Here is a 21447-nt window from a genome sequence, read left to right as displayed (position 1 = left end):
GTCCATTTAGTAGTTGGGATTTTGACCGGCCCCTCAAACCTCTCCACTGGTTCTCTACTGCATGCTGGCATGCTGCATTCACATCTTGGAGCATTGGGTTGAAGTCTGGTCCCTCTTTCCCTGTGGAGATAAAAACAATACCCGCTCCCCTTGGGTGGGTTAGTGAGGCTGAAATTCTTTAAGTGAGCAGACAGCGTCTATTTTCTCCTGAGGAGTGGCCGATGGGTTTGAACCACTGACCTTGCTGTTAGCAGCTACCGGGGTTCCTTACAGTTAGCCGTAGGCACACTAAATGAAGAGACAGTAGGTTAGAAGATAAATGTGGGGAAATCAGTTAAGTGGAATGAGGGGCTCCGGGATGGAGGTTCAATAGGGTGAGTAAAGCGGGCCTCAATGAGGAGGTGGCTCTTGGGCACAGACTCAAGGGCAGGGAGGGAGGGAGTGTGCAGACACATGCGGGGGCAGTTCACGGAAGGCAAACACCCTGAGTCGGAGAGAGGTTGGTGCGCTCGGGAGAGGGAAGCGTTTTGCCCATGTGTTTTTGGTTGGTTAAATTCCTAGCAGAGGAATTATGGGGTCAAAGGAATTGTCTAGATCTCCTTTGAAATTCTCTCGTTTCAAAGCCCTGGGATAGAAGAGTGACCGTACCCCAAAAGAAATCTATTCAAATGCAAGAAAATCAAAATGGAAGAAGAGTAGAAAACATAAAGGGGCTAAAAATAGCAGTTACCACTTCTGTTAAGAATTTCTGTGAGAATCTCAGGGGTTTACTGAGTCATCTTCCGCGGTGCCTGTTACAGTGGGCTGGCACAGCTTGGCCACGTGTCACCCCTCCGCGTTCCTGTATCTACTAGGCAGGATCCATCTTGCCTCTTTGCCAGTGACTTTCAAGTACCAATCAGCTCTTCCCTTTCCACCTTCCCAGGTCCCCTGGGACCTTCCTATTCAGCTCCAATTTCTGATCTAGTTAAAGACATCCCAACTTTCCCACTGACCGTGAGACTAATCGGATGACTTCACTGGAGGCGCGCGACCTTGTGGTTCAGGGGGAGGGCAGTGGCCTTGAAGCACAGGGGGGACCTTCTGCTCTACCCAAGGGAAAGAATGGAGGGAGCTGCAGGGCCAGGGAGCAGGGAGGGTGTGTGGTAAGGGGCCGGCTCCAGGCAGAGGCTCATCAGAGGAGAAGAATGGGTTGGGCCCCGTTACCAAGGCCAGGCAGACTTTATTCTCCAAGTGGTAAGTCATCAAAGGAGGTTTGCTCAGAGTGACAACATGAGGCTGCCTTTCAAGAGGTTGTCTGGAGCTGGGGTGATAAATGCTTTTGGAAGGAGGGGAGTTAAGCCAGGGGAACCAGTTAGTTCACTGTGGCAGGAGATATTGTAAGCCTTTCATCCAGTCATTAAGCCAGTGTGTACTGGGGATCATGGGCGTGCTGGGCACTGTGCTCCATCCTGGGAAGGTGTAACCCACACCCCCACCCTCATGGAGATCACATTCTAGCCGGGGACAGAGACAGCTATCCAGTGGAAATCAATTGAGTAGATAGTATATTAACCTGTTTGCAAACCTGTCACTGGAGTCGTAGGACTGCCCCGTATTGTGTCTGAGGAAACAGATTGGCCACCATGTCTCTGCCCCGAGGGGCACCTGGTGGACTGAGATCAACCCCCTCCTGGTTAGCAGCCACGTGCTTAAGCACCGACCACCACCAGGGCCCGTAGATAGTGTGCTTGACGGTGCAGGTGGTCAAGTGGACATGCACGCAGGAAGGGAACGAGGAGTTTTTCAGAGCCCCGGGGTGGTGTCCATGGTTAAGCATTTGTCTTACTAATGGGAAGGTCGGTGCACATTGCCTACTCCTAAAGGACCCCCAACGAAATGCAATCCTTTTCAGAAAAGTCAGGGCCACAAACTGTGGAGCAAAGGTCCACTCTGACATCCCGGGTCACCAGGAACCAGAATCGACTCGAGGGCAACTGTTGTTTGTTTACTAGAAATGGTTGTGGGCTGGGGCCGGGAGGGGGTGGGCGGTGGGTGGTGTGGTTCACAAGTTCCTAAAGAAGAAGGATAGCCAGCTGGGGGAAGGAAGGCTCTTGGGGTGACTTGTGAGTGGAGGGGCCCCAAAGGAGGTGGCATGGGAGAAGGAGAAGGTGAGGGCGAGGAAGGTTGAGAGTGTTTGCAGGTAGACTCGGTGAGACGAGGAGCCAGCCAGGAGCACAACAGGGAGTCAGTGATTTTTATGAAGGGCAGCAAGAGAAAGCCACCCAGGCAGCACACAGCACGGTACCATCATGGAAGACCCAGGGCGTTCAGGTTATAGGCATGTCTCCCCGATGAGGCTGTCAGCATCTTGAAAGGATCCATTCACACTGGCCAAGCCAAGGGCTGAGCACATTCCAAAATATTCAGTGAATATTCACAGTTGGAAGGCATTCTTCCTTCATCTTGCTGCCCCCAGCCACGGGGAGCTCCCTGCGTGGTGCCTGAGGCTGCTTTTCTATACTTCGCTAGAGGTTCACCACCGCAGCTAGGGAAGCTAACCAAGGGTCTGGCCCCAGGGAGGACTGGGGTTTGGGCCAAGCAGGAGTCCCGCTGTGTTAGCCCCAGTTGACCAGAGAAACAAATTCATAGACACTTATATGTGTTTTAAAAGAGAACTTTATATCAAAGAAAAATTGTACATTATGAAAACATCCCAGCCCAGTCCAGATCAAGTCCTTAAGTCTGATATTAGCCCATATGTCCGATACCAGTCTATAAATCCCTCTTCCTACTCATGAAACACAAGCAATGATGCTGATGCAGGAAGATCACAGGCCAGTGGGTGGAAAGCCTTGTGGACCCAGTGGTGGTGGAGGCATCCCAGCGCTAGCAGGGGTCTCCAAGTGAGCCCTGCGGCTCCAGGGCTCTAGTGTAGCTCTGTGTGTCTTGTCAGCAGGAATGTCTCACAGGAAGGGAGCTATTGATTTCCGTGGGCACCTCCAAATGAGGTCATCAAGCTGCAACCTGAATGACAGCTTAGACTCCACCCCTCCACAAGTTGACACCAGAGTATGTTGCTCACCTGCCCTTGGGCTGTGTGGCCCCTCCTGGAGTAGGCGTGCGGCAGCCTCCTCCTTGAAAATCCCCTTCTATTTCTGGTGGTCCAGAGTCTCTTGGTCCCTCCCCAGTGAGCACTGCCCAGTGATACCCTGTGGCCTGCCCAGAGAGGGCATCTCATCCGTAAGTGGCTGGGTGTTGTTTATGTCAACATCTACCTCCCACCCCACTTAAGAGCTTGGCGTGCCTCCAACCGTGCCCTACCTGGGTGAGGCCCCGATGCCACTGCACTTCTACCGGGACTGGGTCTTCCCCAGCAGGCCCTGCATCATGCACAATGCCCTGCAGAAGTGGTCGCTCCCCTATCTGAGGTGGGTGCAGCCCTGGGCTGGGCTAGGGTGATGGGCGAGCTGTCTTGTGGCATGTGGGCATGCTCTTAGAGTCCCTTCCCCTAGGGCCACGGTGGGTGCCACGGAGATGAGCGTAGTGGTGACCACAGATGGCTATGCTGATTCCGTGCGCGGAGACCACTTCGTGATGCCAGCCGAGCGCCTGCTGCCCCTGTGAGGTGTGTTGGACGTCCTGGAGGGCAGGGCCCGGCACTCTGGCGTGCTCTACGTGCAGAAGCAGTGCTCTAACCTGCTTACCGAGCTGCCCCAGCTGCTGCTCGACTTGGAGCCCCACGTGCCCTGGGCCTCCGAGGCTCTGGGTGAGAGGGGGCGACTGGGGCAGAGGGCAGTCGTTGAGAATACACAGCAGAAGCACACACCAAGCTTCTACACTGACAGCTCGGTGACATTGATTGTCTTGGCCCACACCCACCACCGCATGGCCAGGGTCAGGCCCTGCCGCCCTGGAAGCCTTGACTGTTGACCGACTGCAAAGGATTAGTGCTCTAACTTTTGCCTGTGGGGGGTTGGGCCCACTCCCCAAGCCCTCCAAACCATGGCCTCTTCGCCACTTTTCCCTGTGATGCCCCTCGCTCGCATGCAGTACCCCTGCCCACATCCTGTTGGGTGTTATCCCAGACCCGACCTGCAGGGGACAACCACTCCTAACTCTCCTCCTCTGTCCTGCAGGGAAGATGCCAGAGGCGGTGAACTTCTGGCTGGGGGAGGCGGCCGCAGTGACGTCCTGTAGGTGTCTCTGGGATGCAGGGACAGGGAGGAGCCAGGATGGGGCCAAGGGTGGGAGGCTGGCCTGGAGGGTCGGTCTACAATTCTGCGAACAGAGGAGGAGCGGCGTTGCAGCGTGGTGGGTGGGATGACTTTGGTGTGGGGGCGCACTAGACATCTCTCAGAGGGCACGTTGGCCCCGGAGGTGAACTTGGGAGAACCCTATGCGTGGATATTTACCTCTTTGGAGAGATGACCCGCATGGGGCGTGTGGTGAGTGCCAAGTCCCTGGTGGCTGGGATCTGGAATGCCCTCCACCCCAGACCCCCCCTGGGCATCTCCTGGAGTCTGGTTTGACTATGTCGTTGAGAATACACAAAGCAAAAGCACACACCAAGCTTCTACGCTGACAGCTCAGTGACATTGATTCAGTCCCTCTAGTTGGTTCAAACGTTCTCACCCTCCCTTCCCGAGTTCTTCTCCCTGAGGGAAATGAGGGGGCTTCAGAAACTGTGTAGAAAATAATGGGATTCCCCCTCCCCCTTATAAATTCATTGTCCTCCAGGATCCTGGCTGTTCTTTGAAGAGGCTGTTTTCAGTCTGAGCCCGGATGGAGTTTAAAAGAGCACCATGCTCATGGCAGAGGGATGTAGATCCTTTACTGGCTAAGTTGAACTAGTACTGGGCGTAAAGGAGACATCAGGGGACACTTTGGATGGAAGGTTGAAATCTTTATTCGCAGGACTTTCTCGTTTTTACACCCCTGGCTGTCTTGAGGCGCAAGGCTCTGGGTGGGCAGGTTCTGCCTCTCATGTGCCCTGCTCCGCCAAATCTGCCCAGGACCTTCTTTGTGTTGGCAGTGCACAAGGACCACTACGAAAACCTCTACTGTGTCCTCTCTGGAGAGAAACATTTCCTGTTTCACCCGCCCAGCGATCGACCCTTCATCCCCTATGGTAGGGCTGGGACCTGCCTTACGCATGGGCCCCAAACCAGAGGAAGGGTAGCGAGGCTTCCCTGCCTGTGTCCCTGGGGCCAGGCAGCCAACAGGAGAGGCTGGGAGGAGGTGTGAGGGGCTGGGAGCTCTCTTTGCTGAGCTCCCCCTTTTTCTCTGGCATCAGAGCTGTACACCCCAGCAACCTACCGACTCACTGAGGCGGGCACCTTTGAGGTGGTGGATGAAGAGGCCATGGAGAAGGTGTCCATCTTGGCCCTGGGCCTCAGGGAGGGGCAAGCTCATCCATCTCCGAGGAGCAAGTGGGCCCCAAAAGTCCTGGGAAGGTGGCCCCTTCCTCCGTAAGGTCCCACCTTCTGGGGCTGGTTTCCCAGGGCGGATGGAGGGGGACCTTTGGCCCTTACCGTTGGCAAGGCCAAAGGCCGAGTTCCCCGGTCCTGCTCCGTCCCCAGGTGCCCTGGCTTCCACTGGATCCCTTGACACCAGATCTGTCCCGGTACCCACAGTACCGTGGGGCCCAGGCCCTCCGCTGCACCATGCAGGCCGGCGAGATGCTCTACCTGCCGGCCTTGTGGTTCCACCACGTGCAGCAGTCCCAGGGCTGCATTGCTGGTGAGGAGCTGCTGGCCTCGGCCAGCGGGTGGGCTGGGGAGGCTCTGGGTCAGAGCTGGGCCACCCACTCCTGTGCTTGCTCTCCCCACAGTGAACTTCTGGTACGACATGGAGTATGACCTCAAGTACAGTTACTTCCAACTGCTCGACACCCTCACCAAGGCCTCAGGCCTGGACTAGTGGAGCCCCCAGGGAACGTGCCCCCCCACAGCTCAGGGGGCACTCTGGCTCCTCCCCAGATAGGCCCCCACAGAGACACCCTGCAATCTGTCTGACCCAGAACCCCGTTTGGGTTGGGACCGATCCTGGAGACTATCGTGGGTGATAGGAGGAGGACCAGGAAGTGCCAGGCAGGTGTCTAGGTCAGGGTTCCCAGAAAGCTGCCACGCAGGTGAAGCAGCCCCGTGGGTGGAGGCCAGCTGCGGCGTCCTCCCTCCTCTGTAAAGCTGTGAAGTGGACATAATGATGGTCCCTACCTTTCTGGCTGCCCTGGGGCCTGGAGAGGGTTTCTGTAAGGGCCCGCTCGCTCGCTCAAAAGACATGCTCAATAAAGCCGGGGAGGCTCCATGTGGTACCTGCCCCTTGTGGATTTCTGTGTCTCCAGGAGGGCGGGGAGGGTTCAGATGGAAATGTCAGAGAGAGGAGCTAGCTCCCTGTCTGTCCAGGGACCACAGCTTGTACTCCGGTCTGTCCGGCAGGCCAACCCTGTTTTAACTCTCTGCCAGGGCTCATTGACTGGGACTCTGGTTTGCTTCGCGATGGGGTTGGTGGCCTGGGGACGAGCCTGTGTCTCCTAACCAGCACAGGGACCAGGGGACATAAACTGCCCCACCCCCACCCCTGGGCTGCTCCTCTGCAGAAGGAACTGGCTTTCTCATGCTGCCCCCACAAAAGGGGAGATGAGCCCCCTTCCCCTGGGTGCCCACCTGGAGCTCCAGTCCTGGCCATCTCTGGGGACCCAGGTGGCCCAGGCCCTGGCTTTGAAGAGCTGTTTTTAGTAACAGCCACTCCCCTGCTGTGATGATAGGCTCCGGATACACCCCTCCTCCGGGTCTGCTTCAGTGGAGACTGGGCATTCCTGTCCTTCTGGTACCTGGATGTTGCTACAAGCCTTGTTGGTGGGGACTCTGCCCTTGCCCTACCTCTGGCGGCTGCCCAGACCTGTGGCCCCTCCAAGCCATACCTTCCTGTCCTGCTCACACGGGTGGTTGGTGAGCTGTCCTGGAAGCAGGACCCAGCTGGGCAGGCCCAGGTGGTGTCTGCTGGGGGCAGTGGGTTTTCCAGGAACCCAGCAGGGGTGGGGGACCTTGAGCCCATGGGAGGGTGTCAGTAGCCCCAGTATAGGCTGAGGTGCCACATTTCTTGGACAGGGTGTGGGGCTTGGGCGGAGCGGAAGATGCAGGTGGGAGGGGCTAGGGAGGCCAGTTGGGACATACTTGGATTTTGGCTTAAAACCCCACAGTCCTCGGCCCAGTGGCTACTGCTGCCTTTGCTCGCCCCGCCTGGGACCCCCAGCCTCATGGCTCTGGTAAGACTGGCGTGGCACTGGAGCCCACTCTGACCCTTGCTCCCCACCTGAGTCCTAGCTAATGCTTTCTCTGGAGGGCTGTGGCCACGGTGGTCTTCAGGTGTAGGGGGCGTGTTTGCCAGCTTTGGGTAGGGGCATGGCTGGGCTGCGGATCCACAGAGCTTCTAGGCAGGGAGAGGCTCCTGGCTGCTCCCCTGCTCCCTCTGAGTCAGTTGCCTGGGCTGTCGGGGCCTGAGACTGATGAGATGGGTGACTTTCCCGGGTTCTTCCTCTGCCAGGAACCCCTGGGTGCATGCAGCTGGGACTTCCAACGACAGCTGGGAGGCCAGTGAAAGGGTGTGCTGACACACGCTCCCTGGCCCCAGCGCACCTGGCAGGGCTTCAGCCCAGAGCCCGGGGTGGTTTGGGATGGAGTCCTGGGGTCCTTTGTTCCTCTGCCCTCGGAGAACCTGGAGGGCGCAGGGCTTGGCGCCCATGGGCTGCCTGGCCTGGTAACCTCCCACCTGCCCCAGCACAGAGGTGGCTTCCAGAACTTCCCCCTGACCAGGGGTGGGATGCACAGGGAGGAGCGAGTGAGCAAGCAGGATCTTAGTCCTAGCAGGCCGCTCCCTCCATGCCCTTCTGTATGCCCACCCAGAGCTTTGTAAGCGAGGGCATGGGCTGGGGCAGACAGGTGGCAAGATGGGAGCCTGCTGGTTCCAGGAGAGGGAAGCGGAGAGCACAGCGATCCTGCCTCTGGGTCTCCGGCCAGTTGCTGGGTCACCTCTCCATGCCTCCGCCTCCTCGTGAGGCAGCGTAGTAGTCGGCTGAGTTAATGTATGGATAGCCCTTGGGACAGACCTGTCATGGGCATTGTGTAAGTTCCTATGGACGTGCCCTGTCTCTTCTAGACTCGGGGTTCTGGGTGGCCTTGGCCCTGTTGGTGCAGGGTGAGCCCTCACAGGTGCCCCAACCTCCCTTCCATCGCCTGCGGCCTTTGGTCATGTCATCCCACAGCAAGCTTGTCCCCTCCCCGCTGCTCTGCAGGCCAAGTTGCCCGGGACCTGCCTGCTCACCATTCTTGTGCTGCAGGCCCACAGCCTGCCTGCCAGGGACGTGGGTGAGTTGACCGAGAGAGGAGAAGGGAACTGAGGTTGCAATTGGAGCAGGGCAGGGACGGTGGGAGGTGGCAGGAGGGCTGGGCCTGCGAGGTCCTGGGAGGAGGGGCTGCAAAGAGTGATGGGCAAGGGCTGGTGATGGAGGGTGGGGCTTGGTGCGTCCCCAGGGATCCCTCTGGTGGTGAACTCTGCGTGGCTTGGGGGAGAATTGGCCCTCATTTCTTCTCCTCCAAGTGACCCACCGTGAATTCTATGTGACCCTGTGGCTGCCCACGGCCTGCAACCACCGGCTCCAGACGCGCACGGTCAACAACTGCAGAAACCCTGTCTGGAACCAGAGCTTCCACTTCCGGGTGCACAGCCAGATCAAGGTGGGCCTGCCTCAGCCCAGTCCTGCGTACCCCCAGCGCCACCCCCACACCACCCCCCACCCCATGGCCCTGTCCCGCTGCTCCCCTTCCAGAACATGGTGGAGCTGAAAGTCTTTGACCAGGACCTGCTGACCAGCGACGTCCCCATGCTGTCAGTGCTGTTTGACGTGGGCACTCTGCTGCCTGGGGAGTTCCGGCGCCAGAGCTTCTTGCTGAGCCTGCAGGCAAGACTCCACATGGGCGGCCACCCTCGGTACCACCAACGGGATGCTGCTTAAATGCCCTCTTCAAAGAACTTGTTTACAGACCATGAGGTCAGGTTTCCCTGGTGCCCGAGGCCCTTGTCAACCAGGACCTGCTTCCCGAGGAGCGGCCCCCTCCTCGGGGCCACATTATGGACAGCAGCCCTCCCCGCATTGGCACCCCTGGCTGGCATCTGGGTTGGAATCTGCACATACCCACACTGACACACACACTCACACTCACATTCACACCCACACACAGCCTCACACACATACACAGGTACACTCACAAGCAAGCACACGCACTCAACCACTGTCACACTCACACATGCACAGCCATGTGGATACACATGCACACACACTCACATGTGCACACAACCACTCACATGCATGCCCACATACATGCACACGTCTTACCTTTATAACTTGCTTTTTCAGGGTGGGGAGCGGTTTGACGTTGAATTCCTCCTGCGGAGTGTGTGAGTTGGGGGTTGCGGGGGTCAGGGGAGTTGGGGGTTGCGAGGTAGGGAGAGGGGCTCTGGGTCAAATCTGTCCCTTCTGGAAGGAGAGAGCCTCGTACGCTCAGGGCTGGTGTCCTTCCCCGGGGACCCTCTGTGGTTGGAAGGACTGCCTAGGCTTCCTTGGGGGCAAGAACCTGACCCCCGCTCATGGCTTTTCCCAGGACAGACTGTGCAGAGCAGCTCACCAGCAACGGTGTCCTAGTGGTGAGTCAGATCATTGTAGTGATTGATTCAGGATCATAGTAGTGATTCGGGATCATAGTGGTGACTTGGGATGGTAATGGTGACTTAGGATCATGGTACTAATTCGGGATCATAGTAGTGATTCGGGATCATAGTAGTGCTGTGTGATCATAGTAGTGATTTGGGATCATAGTAGTGTTTTGGGATCATAGTAGTGCTTTGGGGTCATAGTAGTGCTTTGTGATCATAGTAGTGCTTTGTGATCATAGTAGTGATTTGGGATCATAGTAGTGCTTTGTGATCATAGTAGTGCTTTGTGATCATAGTAGTGATTTGTGATCATAGTAGTGCTTTATGATCATAGTAGTGCTTTGTGATCATAGTAGTGCTTTGTGATCATAGTAGTGCTTTGGGATCATAGTAGTGCTTTATGATCATAGTAGTGATTTGGGATCATAGTAGTGATTTGGGATCACAGTAGTGATTTGGGATCATAGTAGTGCTTTGGGATTGTAGTGGTGAGTGACACACCCTCCCTCAGGCCATCTGCTCACCTGCCCTCCTGGCTGCAAGTCTGTCTGGACCAGGAAAGAGCAAAGTTGGAGGGGCTATGATTTCCAGAGGACATGGGACTGAGGAGCAGGAACCGCGGGCTGCAGGGGAAAGGGTAGTGGTGAGGTATCCTTGCGTGGGAGGGGCGGCATATGAATCTTCTCTTCCCAACACAGGCCCGTGAGCTTTCCCGCTTGCATGTGCGGCTGAAGGAGGCCGGGGACCAGAAGGGTGAGTCTCCCAGGTCACCAGGACAGCCCTGGCCCTCAGCCTATGTCTTCCCCCTTCCTCAGCTGCCCATCCTGGAAGAAGCTGCCAGCCACCTTTAGCCTCCGAAGGCTAGGGGCTGGGGGTGAAACTGCCCGGGCTTACCAAGACCTGGTCTTTTCCCATGACCCTGCTCTGAGGGGGCTGGGCTGGGGGTAACTCCTCCCAGCCTCTGCCAGCCACAGGGGCGGGAGACACCTCACGGGCAGGGAACCCCCTCCCACCCCTACCTCGGTTCCTTTCTCCAGAGTCAAAGGGAAAAGATCAGCTTGTGGTCCCCGGATCCTACGAGGGATCTCAGGAGGCCACCGTAGGCAGCGACTCCTTCCGTTTCCTCTTCCCCACCTGCTGGGAGCAGGAGCTGAGTATCCACCTGCAGGTAGGGTGCCCCCCCCACTGACCCCCTGGAATTCAGGCCCACAGGGCCGGGTGGTACCCCTGCTCTGAGACTCGGGTAAGTGTACAGTTTTGGTCCCCTTGCAGAACGCCCCCCAGGAGCAACTGAAGGTGCCACTCAGGGCCCTGCCATCAGACCAGCTCGTGAGGCTGGTCTTCCCTACGTCCCAGGTACTCTTCACTCAGAGGAAGAGACCTTGATGTGGGGGTGGGACAGGGCCTCAGGCCAGTGCGGGGGTGGGGGCAGGGGGTGACTCCTTCTCTCCCTTTTCTTTTGGGCCAAGCCCCTGGGCTGGGCTGTGGGGGTGCATCCCTGTGGAGATGACTGGGGCATCCCAGGGCCGAAGTTGGGGTGGAGGTGCCAGCCTTTCTGAGTGGTGTTTTGCTGGTTTGCAGGAGCCTCTGATGAAGGTGGAGCTGAGAAAAGAAGACAGGTGAGAAGCTGGGCTGGGGGAGAGCAGCCGGGGGAGGGAGGGCGCTACGTGCAGCTGGGTGGCCTGGAGGACCGGAAGCAAGCGGGTGGCTGCAGCAGGGAGCTCCCAGTCTTGGGAAGGTGCTCAGAGCAGAGAGGGTCCTTCCTCAGCCTTGTAGTCTGCGTGTGGCCTCACTGGGTGGGAGAGAGGTGGGGGCTGAGGAGAGTAACACGCCTGGTTTGAGGAGCACAAAGACCAGAAGGAAGCAACCTTTTGGGTGGAAGCAACGTGGCTGGGCCTTCAAGAACTTTTGCTGGCCCTCGGTGTCTGGGAGCATAAGCAGCCCCAACTTAAAGGCCTTTGTTCCTTCTCAGCCCCCGTGCCCCCTCCCCAGTGTAGCCCTGGTCCAGCGTTGCAGGGGAGGGAGAAGCTGAGACTCAGGGCCACCTTTGGCCACAGGGACACCCTCATCTGCTGGCTGGCCTTGCTGTCATGCCGGGCGTGTTTGTGTGGCTCTGGGCCCACCATCCCCCCCTCACTCTCCAAGCTTCAGCACGCAGGCTGAAGGGAGAGAAGAGATGGACGTGGATCTTGCAGGGAGATGGGCCCAGTGTTCTCTTTTCTGACGAGGATGAGCACTGCCTCACTGTCCGTCCATCCCCCCACCCCACCCCCAGACCAGGGGAGCTGGCCGTGCGCCTGGGCTTCGAGCTGTGTGCTGAGGAGCAGGCCTTCCTGAGCAGGTGGTGGCCAAGGCCCTGCAGCAGGCCCTACAGCTGGAGGGAGACCTGCAGGAGGACGAGGTCTGTCGGGCTGGGCAGGAGTGTGGGGGTCTCAGGCCGAGTGTTGAGCTGAGTGGGCCTCCACACTTCCATTGCCCGACCAGGGTTGGTTGTAAGGCGGACTTGTGTTTGCCTCTCGTCTGCCCACCTACCCCCCTTGTACTTCCCGGAGCTTTCTTGATGTTATCTTGGGCCCAATGCGGCTGAGCAGTGTCAGAACCACGGGCCCCACCAGGGGTAGCTACCCTTCTCTGTGCGTTGGCCCGTGACCTGGAGCTGCTTTTAAGACTGGGCCTCTCAGACAACTCGGTGGACATCTGGCCAGGCCTCTCTGCTGGTTGGGCTGGCTCCTAAGGAAATGAGCTCCTTGCAAGGGGAGAGGGACGCTGATTTAGGGGTTTTGAGGTGAGCCTGTGTCTTTTAAGAAGTGACCGCCGTACTCCCCAGGCTGGGGATGGGGAGATAAGGCCTGTGGCCTGTACGCTCCCTGGAGTTTTCAAAACCCGAAAGGACCCACCCTGCTGAAGGAGGTTATCCTGACATGACTCTCCTCAGCTGCTCTGACTCAGACCTGCTCCATGGGTCCCCACCAGACTCTGACCTACGCTAACTTGGTGGTGGGGCCAGGGGCAGGGGACTGAGTGGCCACTTGACTTGCTGTGTCATCCTCCTGTGGTTTTTACTGCCCGGCGCACCCTGACCTCCCCTCCACCAACTGGAAGTCCCCGCAGGGCCTCCCTTGAGCCCAGCTGTACTCTGCCCTTCCAGGTCCCAGTGGTGGCAATCATGGCTACTGGTGGAGGGGTCCGGGCAATGACTTCCCTGTATGGGCAGCTGACCGGCCTCAGGGAGCTGGGCCTCTTGGACTGCGTCTTCTACATCACAGGGGCCTCAGGCTCCACTTGGTGAGCAGGCTGAGTGTGGGATCTGGGGGTGAGTGGGCAGAGGCAGGGGTGCCTGTGGTAAGGCTTCTCCAGTGCCCCCTTGGCCTCCCTGACTAGATTGGAAGGTCTGCGAGGAGGCAGGTGGCAGGTGCGATATGCCCAAGGTGCCCCATGGGCTTCGGCTGTCTCCATGGAGCTGGAAGGCACCTGCGGGCTGCTGCCCTGGGAGAGAAGGTCCGAAGGGGTGTGAGGTCTCGGGGGACTCTTAGAGGAACCTGTCTGCCCCCGACCTCTGGCTTTGCCTAGGACCTTAGAAAACCTCTACAAGGATCCAGAGTGGTCGCAGAAGGACCTGGGGGGCGCCACCGTACTGCTGAAGACGCAGGTGACCAAGAACAAGCTGGGCGTGTTGGCTCCCAGCCAGCTGCAATGGTACTACCAGGAGCTGGAGGAGCGCGCTCGCCTGGGACACCCGGCCTGCTTCACCAACCTCTGGGACCTCATCAATGAGGCCATGCGACATGATGGGGTACAGAAGGGCGGCCCATGGGGACGGGCCTGGACCTGGAGGCAGCCCTGCTGGGTAGCAGGGCGAGGGGAGATCTCCAGAGACCAGGCAGCAATGGGTTTACACGGAGTTATCTCCCTACAGCCTGATGTCCACAAGCTCTCGGAGCAGCGACAGGCTCTGAGGCACGGCCAGAAACCTCTCCCCATGTACTATGCCCTCAACACTAAGGGGCACGGCCTGTCCACCTTTGAATTTGGAGGCAGGTCGAGGCAGCTGGTTGAGGCCCCGGGCGGCCAGGGGTCGGGGAAGGGGTGGTTGGGATGGTGTGGGGAGGCAGTTTTTCATGCCCTTCTCCTTACACTCTGGTCCGGGACCCGAGTGAATCCAGACACCCATGACCCCAGAGTCACTTGGACTGGAGGGGAGTCGCCCCGTCCTTTGTGGCTGCGCTGCGTGGGTTCGGGTGGGCAGGAGGGTGCTGGCCAACAGCGGTCCCTTCCCACCGCAGAGTGGTGTGATTTCTCCCCCTACGAGCTCGGTTTCTCCAAGTAAGGTGCCTTCATCCCCTCCGAGCTCTTCGGCTCCGAGTTCTTCATGGGGCGGCTGATGAAGAGGATGCCTGAGTCCCGCATCTGCTTCCTGGAAGGTGAGGGGGTCTTGGAGAGAGAATGGGGGAGGGGAGGATGTTTCTGGGGGAACCCCATCACTGAGGCGGGCAGCAGGGAAGGGTCAGGCTGTGACAGGAATGGGGGCTCTCGTCCCCTTGTGTCTGCGCTCCCAGGTATCTGGACCAACCTATATGCAGCCAGCCTCCAAGACAGCTTATACTGGTCCTCGGAGCCCAGTCCGTTCTGGGATCGCTGGGCTCAGACCCTGACCAGCTTGGGTAGGTGCCCAGGCTCCGGGGCTGGTGCTGGGGGTGGGCATGTGACTCCCAGCTCTGTGTGTGTGTGGTGGTGGGGGCACTGGTCTCAGCTCTTTCCCTCTCCGGGGTCACTGCCCTCAGACTGGGCTAGCACCCACGCCCCACTCCCTGGCTGTGCAGACAAGGAGCAGGTCCCAGTGCTGAAGATGGAAGTGCCACCCAGCCTGGCTGGGAGGATCGGGGAGTTGTTCTCTGGCCTCCTGGCGTGGCGTCCGCTTGCCCAGGCCACCCACAACTTTCTGCGTGGTCTCCAGTTCCACAAAGACTATTTCCAGCACCCTCACTTCTCCTCCTGGAAAGGTAGCTTCTCCCACCGGGGTCCAGCCCCCTGATGTCTTCCCAGAGCTGTGGGCCTTGGCTCCAGGCCCCTCCTGGGCCCCTCACCTCACCCCTTGGCTCCAGGCCTTCCATGTGTGGCCCCACGGGATGTGGGAAGTAGAGTTTCCTGCTTTCTCCTTCAGCTGGGGCTGGAGGTTGCTTCAGGGCTGGGGCCAGGTGGGTGGGGCCTGAGGGTGGAGTCTTTTTCCAGGAGCAGCCAGTGACTGCCACTGACCAGGGGAGCAAGCGTGGTGTCCTCAGCACCCGTGCTCAAGGCTGCCCTCCCACCCCGCCCACTTCTCCAGACACCAAACTGGATGGACTCCCGAACCAGCTGACCCCTGGGGAGCCCCGCCTGTGCCTGCTGGACGTGGGCTACTTTGTCAACACCAGCTGCCCGCCCCTCCTGCAGCCCACCCGGGACGTGGACCTCATCCTGTCGCTGGACTACAACTTAAATGCCACCTTTCAGGTGGGGGAGCTGATGAGTGGCACCCGAGGATGCTAGGGCGGCTTCACAGTGTGTGCCTTGCTGGCTTCCTCCCAACCCTACGAGACAGGGACCCACATGCTATGGGCTGAGCTGTCCAGAGAAACAAAAGCAGCAACACTCCTTTGTGTAGAAAGAAAGAGCTTTAGATCAAGAAGTCATTTTAGATCAGCAAGGCATCCCAGCCCAGTGTGATTCAAGACCATGCTAGTCAGAACCTTCCTCAGCCTCTATGTAGCTGCAGGCAGATAATGCCCAGGCTGGCGTGTACACGGCCGAGTCGGCGGCTCTCCAGGCTGGTGGCCCCATGGGGCCGTCCCTGGAGACAGAATCCCAGCGAGGAGGAAGAGGCTCATAGCATCTCCCCTTCCTTCCAAGGAGGGATCACCAGGCTTCCACCTGAGTGACAGGTGGGACTCCACCCCTGCACTTTCACGCAGGTCCAAGTGGACATAATATCTAACCACCACACCATGTCAAAAGAACCAAACCAGGATCCCCACCATGGAGTCCATGCTGACTCACCGGGTCCCCCTTGGTGTGTTTCCGAGATCGAACTGCTTACGGGAGTAAAAATGCCCACGGAGCAGTTTGTCACAGGAAATCAGCCTCTAACAACCAATGGGTCAGTAGGCACAATTGTATGGCGATAAAATAGTAAAGGTCTAGTAAAGTCATAGAGGCTAGGAGAGATAGGGGAGCGAGAGTACAATAAAGGAGTCAGGCACGTTTTATGATAGCATGCTCACCTCAGCTCCTCTTGATGGACCACGAGGAAGTGGGGGAAGAGAGAGCATCTGTATTAACTTGGGGTAGTTACAGGTAGCCTTAAGACATGCATATTCAGTAGTTACATACGCCACAAGGTGGGTGGGATCGACAGTAACGCTGAGTTCACAAGTGAGGAAGCCTAACAGCTGCATTGGGGGAAGCTGAGAGGGGGGCTGGGCGACAGCAGGAAGAGAGAGCCAGAGGATGTCTGCCTCTGTAGGGAGATCAGACCAGCCATGTGCTCACTTGAAGGCAGCATGGCTGTTAAGGGAGAGTCTGTGGCTACCAACGTGGAGGCACAAGTTCAGGAACGTGGTGCTCGGCCCTCTCTCCATGGAGCAGCGGGTGGTTTCCCAGTGCTGAACCTGCAGAACCTCGCCCAGCACATAACTGTTTCACCACCAGCACTCCCTGTGAAAAGAACTGGGGTTTCATTCACGCTCCATCAGGGGGCTTTCTCCGCAATGGGGAGAGGATATGATGGTGAATCTGGTTGGCTGCACCTGCACCCCGGCTGGTTGCAGGCCGTCGACACCCCAGCGTTTAGTTTCTGTGTTAATTTAGTGAGAGGTGTGTGCCCTTCATGGCTGGCCTCAGTGATGGCTACAGTCCGTTTGGTGGAGCTCTGAGGGGCTGCGGCACGGCTGTCCACTCCGACTGATGCTTGGTCCTATGTGACGTCAGTGTCCAGGACCAAGGGAGCCCAAGGCAGCTGCAGCTGGTGGGCCGCATGTGCCAAGAGCAGGGCATCCCGTTCCCGCCCATCTCTCCCAGCCTCGATGAGGAGCGCCAGCCTCGGGAGTGCCACAAGTTCTCTGATCCCGGCCGGCCTGAGGCCCCAGTCATTCTGCACTTCCCCCTGGTCAACGACTCCTTCCGGGACCACTCAGCCCCTGGTGAGCCAGCTTGCTGCCACCCCCTTCCTGGTGTCCCAGCCTCCCCGACCCAGCAGACCCTCCCTACTCCCCAGCACCCTGCCCCTCCATGCCCACGATGTGCTCTCTGCACAGGGGTCCCTAGGACACCCGAGGAGCAGGAGGCCGGCCGGGTGAACCTGTCTCCGTCTGACTCCCCCTACCACTACTCGAAAGTGACCTATAGCCAAGAGGACTTGGACAAGCTTCTGGGCCTGGCCCACTACAACATCTGCAACAACCAGGAGCGGCTGCCGGCTGCCCTGCGCGAGGCCGTGCGGAAGAGGAGGCAGCACTGACAGCCCGCCCCGAGTGACACCATGCCTCAGCCTCAGAGAGCCATCCCCCAGTGTTCTGGGGCCTCGGAGGGCCTGGTTGGCCCCAGCAGCACCCTTCCTAGCCTTGGGTGTATGCCCTGGTACCCCAGACGGGGCAGGAGCTGCCAGCACCTCACAGAGGGCCATCTGCACTGTGAACTGAAGCTGTGACTACGGGCTTGCCACAGCTCAGCAGCTGCTCTGGTCCTGGGCCCTGGGCCCCTGGAGCAGGCCACAGTGGGCCTCTTCTCCAAGCACCGGGAGAGGTGGGGTGCAGAGGTGCTGTGGCAGCCGGGGTGTAAATGGGGTGGGGTTGGGGTTCGGGGTGGCTGGGCCCGGTGTAGAGTGCTGGCACTGGGGGGAGGGTCCCAGGCTCCCCCGCCCTGCTGCTCTGAATGCTGTACGCAGGGACTCGGGGGCTGCACACATTATATGACTCGTCCCACCAACGGTCTGAGGATGTCATTGCTGCTACGAATGGGGAGACCTTTGGTACCACCATCAAAGACCAGTTTAGGAAACAAGACAAGGACACATCTCCCTGGCCCCGCAAAGAGTTGCCAGCCTCTTGGTGCTGTGCCACCCTTTCCCAGCAGGAAGCCCCGTAGGAGGTGTCTGCTTCGGGCACCCCTGCCCCACCCTCACAGCCAGTAGCTGCCCTCTTTGCCGGGTGGGGGTCAGAGCACCTTGAGGAAGAGCCTAGGAAGGTGTGACCTCGGAAGGGCTGCCCCTTACCAGGAGCTGCCCGTTCCCAGGGTGCTGCGTGCTGGCCTGGCTAGACTGTGGCGAGCCTGCATGGGCAGTCTGTGGCTGGTTCCATGTGGTGACCTGGATGGAGCACGTCCTCACCTACAGCCCCAGGGTCACTTCTGGGCCCACCCACTCACCTACAGCCCCAGGGTCACTTCTGGCCCCACCCACCCCTGTGGAGGAGCAGCGAGGCCCAGTGAATGAATGTTGGGTCCCTGGGTCACACCTGGCCCACCACCACCTCCCTGACAATACCCCACGTTCCTCTAGCATTGGTAACCACGTGGATTCCCATGACACTCCCCTTCCCCCTTCCCCCCAATGCATGGCTGAGTGACTCCCAGGTTGGGCACAGAGTGAGAGTCAGGGCAGGAGTGACTGCTCAGTACCCCTGTGTCCAGGATGAGGCTTCACCCCAGCCATTCATCCCATTCATGAACTGGACCCCATGGGAGAGTGCGTGGAGGTGGGCAATTACAGCGGAGATGGTGCCCCAGGATGTCTCCACTGGTGGAGGGTGGTGGGCTCAGGGGTGCTGCACATTCTGGGGGGTGGGAGTAGGGGGGAACAGGGGCTCCTGCTTGCACATGAGAGAGAGAGAGAGAGAGCCTTGCCCTGCCCTGCCTTCTCTGCCTCCACCTTCTGACCCCTGACTAGATTCTCTTCTCCCCTTGGAGGGCGACGGGGCCTGTGCCTTGGGAGAGCTGCAGGGGACTGTGACAGCAAGGGACGGGGAGGCAGCAGGCTGCCCATGAGCCGAGGTTGGTTTGGAGAGGGAAGAGGAGAAGGCAGGCCAAAGGGCACAGTTGCAGGAGGCCAAGTCCAGGCAAGCTTGCTGGGACTATGCCAAGAGAGGCTGCCCTAACCCCGTGCTGCTCCAGTAGGCAAGGCGTTCCGAGAGGGCCTGCTCTTCTCTGCAGACCAGCCAGCAGCAGGAAGCTGAAGGATCGCACGGGTCTGCAGATGTGTGTGTGTGCCCATGGACGCACACCACACAGACACACACACATGGATGGACATACCACAGGCATGTATACCATAAACACACCTGGATGAACACACACCACACCGATGGACACGCATCTACCAAAAACACGTGAACATCTATCACAGGTGCGCCCGCAAACACACATGCACACATGGACAGGCATGAGTACAGAGGGCTGAGCCCGTGGGTGGGACAGCCGTCAAGTCTGGGGAAGGGAGTGACATGGTCCAGAAGCTGCCTGGGGACCATGGGTTGCCCTGGCGGGTGGGGGTGAGGCTTCTCTTAGTCCCAGGGCATTGGGCGTCTGGTGCGGGAGGTGCAGAGCAGATGGGGACCCTGCTCCAGGAGCCCCGAGCGGGCGATGCGGGCGTGTCCACATCCAGTCACACCACCACTGTCCTGAGAGGTGAACTGGCTTTCTGTGTGCCCACATTGGGGGCCCGGACCACGTGTTCCAGGGAGCAACTTGTGCAGCCTGGAGCTTGGGACAGCTTACTTAAGCTGAGAGGCCCTGTCGGACGACCTTCAGCAAAGCTCAGCCTTTGAGTTCTGGGCTTCTGGCTTCAGGGCACGATGAGGGCAGCTGCTGGTTCTGGCCCAGCTGCAAGCAGCCTCGCTGTACCTGGCCCTTCTGGGGACTCCAGATAGCACTGGGGAAACTGGGTGCACCGAGAGGCTGGGTTACTTGCTAGAGACCACATCTAATTAGCAGTGGAGTTGAGACCTGATATGGCCCTCACCATAAAAAGGAAGTGTTTTCTGCCCTGGTGACCCTTGGCCTTCCCTGAGGTCAAGGGTGACCATAGCAGCCACATGAAGAGTGTCAGAAGCAGGGCACAGTGATTGCCTCAACCTCCCCACTCTCCCCCCGCCGGGGCTCTTCCAGTCTTGGCCTAGTGCCTCTATTGCTGGGGAGCAGGCTGGAGAGTCCCCCACCCCTGCAGGGCCCACAACCTTCCTAGCAGTGCCAGCGGATCTGAGAAGGCACAGCCTGGCAGTGTGTGGCCAGGCTCCCTGGAAATGGTCCCATTGAAGATCTGGAGTGCAGACCGATTGTTTTCCTTTGATTGTGTTACAGACACCTTACAGGAGAGAAGGACGTTTATAGATCACTGTCTACAGTTTCTGACCTTCAAAGCACTCAAATCATTGCCATCGAGTCGATTTCTATCATCGAGGCCCTGTAGGACAGCACACGACGGCCCCTGCGGCTCTCTGAGGCTGTCACTACGGGAGCAGACAACCGAGCCGCGTCTTTCTGATGGGTTTCACACCACTGACCTTGCCACGAGCAGCAGCCCGGGGCATGCCTTTTTCTGACCTTGGGTTTGACTAATATATATATATATATATATACACATATAATGCACATATATATATATGAATTTTAATATAGAGGGTTTTGTTTTAAGTGGAAACATGCAGAGCAGTTTAACAATTTCTACACATTTTGTTTGCAGCCCTCATAATATAACACAGCACTCTTCTTACCTCCTCCCTGGCCCCTCCCTCCCTCCTGAATTTTGAGGGCAAATGCTCCCTTTTGCTCTGGGAAGCAAGTGCCTCACAGGTGCCATGCGTTCACTTTATCAGCTCGACTGTTGCTTGGGCAGGGGTGATTCCCGGAGCTGGGCTCTGTTTTGGATTTGAAGGGCCCTGGTTCGGGGATCCAGTAGTCCCTGTCAAACTTGTAATGCCCTCTCTTCATGAAGTCGACTTCCATTGGCTTTCAAGCTGTGCACAAGTTGCCAGTTTGAGCTCAACCAGAGCAGTTTGAGGCGGTGGCTGGGCACCATCTAACTCTCCTGGTCTCCAGGACAAGGATGGAGGGCTGTGGTGTTGGTGGTCCGTTAGTCCTGTTGACTGCTTTGCTTCAGTTTTTGATTTTCTTCACTCGTCTGCTCCAGATGGGGAGAGAGGGGATCCTAGTTGCTAGAGGTGGCTTTGCAATGGAGACAAACATTTTATACTAAAGTGAGATTCTTAGGTGACATTTATGTGACTGCAGAGCCCCTGCTCATCTTCCTCCGTGCTCACCCTAGCTGACCACCTTCCTGCCTCAGAGGATGGGGCACTCCCTCTGCCCATCCACCCTCAGGTCCTCACTTTCAGTCCCACAGGATCCTGTGATATCAACCCGCCCCCAGCCTACACAAGGATTACAAACCCACGCTCCACTCAGATTCTCTGTAGCTAGTGTCACCTCCCCTGTGTTCCTCAGAGTGTGCTCTGCACCCATGAGATTATTGATTGGTTTCCACCCATAGTGACCCTCTGTGTCCCACAGGGCTTGCTCTGGGGGCAGCTCTCAGAGGGGGAAACCAGGAGGAGGAGGGGAGGGAGCAGTTGGGCAGAAGAAGCTGTGATGGACCCCACAGAGCCAGACTGCCCACGGAGGACAGGACCCTGCGGCTGTTTCCTCGAAGGGGTGCCCCTCAGGGCGGATCAATGCTCTGGGGACTCCACCGCAGGTTGAGGCCCCTCGACCCCTCCTCAGTCCCGCCCT

At 58.4% G+C, this 21447-nt stretch overlaps 1 pseudogene; it reads left to right on the top strand.

Annotated features, from left to right (window-relative positions):
• LOC142436404 (cytosolic phospholipase A2 beta-like) overlaps window positions 1-17185 on the top strand; it is a 142741-nt pseudogene extending 125556 nt beyond the window's left edge.
• The last annotated feature ends 4262 nt before the right edge of the window (window positions 17186-21447 follow it).

Source organism: Tenrec ecaudatus, unplaced genomic scaffold (genome assembly GCF_050624435.1).
Source record: "Tenrec ecaudatus isolate mTenEca1 unplaced genomic scaffold, mTenEca1.hap1 Scaffold_259, whole genome shotgun sequence".
NCBI lineage: Eukaryota > Metazoa > Chordata > Mammalia > Afrosoricida > Tenrecidae > Tenrec > Tenrec ecaudatus.
The sequence above is the reverse complement of the archived record's forward strand: the minus strand, read 5'-3'. Positions and strand labels throughout refer to the sequence as shown.